Source organism: Arachis stenosperma, chromosome 9 (genome assembly GCF_014773155.1).
Source record: "Arachis stenosperma cultivar V10309 chromosome 9, arast.V10309.gnm1.PFL2, whole genome shotgun sequence".
In the NCBI taxonomy this organism is placed as follows: domain Eukaryota; kingdom Viridiplantae; phylum Streptophyta; class Magnoliopsida; order Fabales; family Fabaceae; genus Arachis; species Arachis stenosperma.
The window spans coordinates 98,887,679-98,891,367 of NC_080385.1; the positions used below are offsets into that span (position 1 = coordinate 98,887,679).

At 41.2% G+C, this 3,689-nt stretch overlaps 1 non-coding gene across 1 annotated transcript; it reads right to left on the reverse strand.

Annotated features, from left to right (window-relative positions):
* Window positions 1-1,055: 1,055 nt before the first annotated feature.
* On the reverse strand, window positions 1,056-1,163 carry LOC130953301 (small nucleolar RNA R71). The gene has a single exon (XR_009075471.1). It is a non-coding gene; the product is annotated as a small nucleolar RNA R71 (small nucleolar RNA).
* Window positions 1,164-3,689: the final 2,526 nt, after the last annotated feature.

Sequence of the window (3,689 nt, forward strand, 5' to 3'; positions counted from 1 at the left end):
CCTTTTCTGTTGAGAAAGGTATAATGTTTGAATCATATCTTTTCTTGTTAGGCAAGTCATTAACTTTTAAAAATCAAATCTTTTTAAAATTGTTTTCAAAACATATCTTTTAAAAAAAAAAATTTTGTTTTCAAATCAAATCTTTTCAATCATATCTTTTTAATCACATCTTTTTCAAACATAAGTTTTCAATCAAATCTTTTTAACTTTTAATTTCAAAATCTTTTTCAAAAATCACTTGATTTCTTTCCCACTCTTATTTTCGAAAATCAATTAGTGTTTTTCAAAATGTTTTCAAAATCTTTCACTTAATTTTCGAAAATTACTTCCCTCCTTCCCACATCCTTTTATTTATGGAGTGCTACTCCTTCTTAATGCACAATTCGAACTCTATCTAATCAAGTTCGAATTCTTCTACCTTCTTTCTTCTATTTTTCTTTTCCTCTGACACCCCAAGGAATCTCTATACTGTGACATAGAGGATTCCATATTTTTTTTGTTCTCTTCTCCTTCATATGAGCAGGAACAAAGATAAAGGCATTCTTGTTGAAGCTGACCCTGAACCTGAAAGGACCTTGAAGCGAAAGCTAAGAGAAGCTAAAGCACAACTCTCTGTAGAGGACCTGACCGAATTCTTCAGAGAAGAAGACATGGCAGCCGAAAACAACAACAATGCCAACAATGCAAGGAAGGTGCTGGGTGACTTTACTGCACCTACTCCCAATTTCTATGGGAGAAGCATCTCTATCCCTGCCATTGGAGCAAACAACTTTGAGCTTAAGCCTCAATTAGTTTCTCTAATGCAACAGAATTGCAAATTCCATGGACTTCCAATGGAAGATCCTCATCAGTTTTTAGCTGAATTCTTGCAAATCTGTGACACAGTCAAGACTAATGGGGTTGACCCTGAGGTCTACAAACTGATGCTATTCCCTTTTGCTGTAAGAGACAGAGCTAGAATATGGTTGGACTCACAACCTAAAGAAAGCCTGGACTCTTGGGAAAAGCTAGTCAATGCCTTCTTGGCAAAGTTCTCTCCACCTCAAAAATGGAGTAAGCTTAGAGTGGAAGTCCAAACCTTCAGACAGAAGGATGGAGAATCCCTCTATGAAGCTTGGGAAAGATACAAACAATTAATCAGAAAATGTCCCTGAGACATGCTTTCTGAATGGAGCATCATAGGTATTTTCTATGATGGTCTCTCCGAACTATCCAAGATGTCTTTGGATAGCTCTGCTGGAGGATCTCTTCATCTGAAGAAGACGCCTACAGAGGCTCAAGAGCTAATTGAAATGGTTGCAAATAACCAATTCATGTACACTTCTGAAAGGAATCCTGTGAACAATGGGACTAGTCAGAAGAAAGGAGTTCTTGAGATTGACACTCTGAATGCCATATTGGCTCAGAATAAGATATTGACTCAACAAGTCAATTTGATTTCTCAAAGTCTGTCTGGATTGCAAAATGCACCAAGCAGTACTAAGGATGCTTCATCTGAAGAAGAAGCTTATGATCCTGAGAACCCTTCAATGGAAGAGGTGAATTACCTAGGAGAACCCTATGGAAACACCTATAATTCTTCATGGAGAAATCACCCAAATTTCTCATGGAAGAATCAAGAGAAATCTCAACAAGGTTTCAACAACAACAATGGTGGAAGAAACAGGTTTAGCAATGGCAAGCCTTTTCCATCATCTTCTCAGCAACAGACAGAGAATTCTAAGCAGAACCAATCTGACTTAGCAACCATGGTCTTTGATCTAATCAAAACCACTCAAAGTTTCATGACTGAAACAAGGTCCTCCATTAAGAATTTGGAGGCACAAGTGGGACAGCTGAGCAAGAAAGTTACTGAACTCCCTCCTAAAACTCTCCCAAGTAATACAGAAGAAAATCCAAAAGGAGAGTGCAAAGCCATAACCATGGCCGAATATGGAGAGGAAAGAGAGGAAGTGGACACCACTGAGGAAGGCCTCAATGGGCGTGCACTAGCCTCCAATGAGTTCCCTAATGAGGAACCATGGGAATCTGAGGCTCCAAATGAGACCATAGAGATTCCATTGGACCTACTTCTGCCATTCATGAGCTCTGATGAGTATTCCTCCTCTGAAGAGGATGAGTATGTCACTGAAGAGCAAGTTGCTAAATACCTTGGAGCAATCATGAAGCTAAATGACAAGTTATTTGGAAATGAGACTTGGGAGGATGAACCTCCTTTGCTCACCAAAGAGCTGGATGACTTGTCTAGGCAGAAATTACCTCAAAAGAGACAAGATCCTGGGAAATTTTCCATACCTTGTACCATAGGCACCATGACCTTCAAGAAGGCTCTGTGTGACTTAGGGTCAAGTGTAAACCTCATGCCTCTCTCTATAATGGAGAAGCTAGGGATCTTTGAGGTGCAAGCTGCAAGAATCTCACTAGAGATGGCAGACAACTCAAGAAAACAAGCTCATGGACTTGTAGAGAATGTTTTGGTAAAAGTTGAAGACCATTACATCCCTACTGATTTCATAGTCCTAGAGACTGGGAAATGCATGGATGAATCTATCATCCTTGGCAGACCCTTCCTAGCCACAGCAAAGGCTGTGATTGATGTTGATGGAGGTGAACTAATCATTCAAGTGAATGAAAAATCCTATGTGTTTAAGGCTCAAGGATATCCCTCTGTCACCATGGAGAAGAAGCATGAAGAGCTTCTCTCAAATCAGAGTCAAACAGAGCCCCCACAGTCAAACTCTAAGTTTGGTGTTGGGAGGCCACAACCAAACTCTAAGTTTGGTGTTGAACCCCCACATTCAAACTCTAAGTTTAGTGTTGGGAGGTTCCAACATTGCTCTGAGTATCTGTGAGGCTCCATGAGAGCCCTCTGTCAAGCTACTGACATTAAAGAAGCGCTTGTTGGGAGGCAACCCAATGATTATATTTTATATATTTCTCTTTGTTATTTTATGTTTTTTGTAGGTTGATGATCATAAGAAGTCACAAAATCCATTGAAAAAGCAAAAATAGAATGAAAAACAGGAAGAAAAACAGCACACCCTGGAGGAAGAATTCACTGGCGTTTAAACGCCAGTGAAGCTAGCAGTTGGGCGTTTAACGCCCAGTCTGGCACCATTCTGGGCGTTTAACGCCAGAAAGTGGCACCAGACTGGCGTTAAAAGCCAGAAAAGGGCAAGAACCTGGCGTTAAACGCCAGGAATGGGCACCAGCCCGGCGTTTAACGCCAGAAATAGCTCAAAACGTGATTTTGAGCAACATTTGGTGCAGGGATGACTTTTCCTTGACACCACAGGATCTGTGGACCCCACAGGATCCCCACCTACCCCACCACCACTCTCTCTCTTCTTCCCCCATTTACCAATCACCTCATTACCTCTTCCCCAAAACCCTTTCACCTATCAAATCCCATCTTTCTCTTCACCACTCACATCCATCCTTCATAAAACCCCACCAACCTCACCCCTCAAATTCAAACCACTTTCCCTCCCAAACCCACCCATCATGGCCGAACCCCATATCCCCTCTCTCCTATAAATACCCTTCTTCACTCCTTCATTTTCACACAACCTAAACACCGCTTCCCCCCTCCTTGGCCGAATACATAAGCCATCTCCTTCTTCCTCATTTCTTCTTCTTCTACTCTCTTCTTTCTTCTTTTGCTCGAGGACGAGCAAACCTTTTAAGTT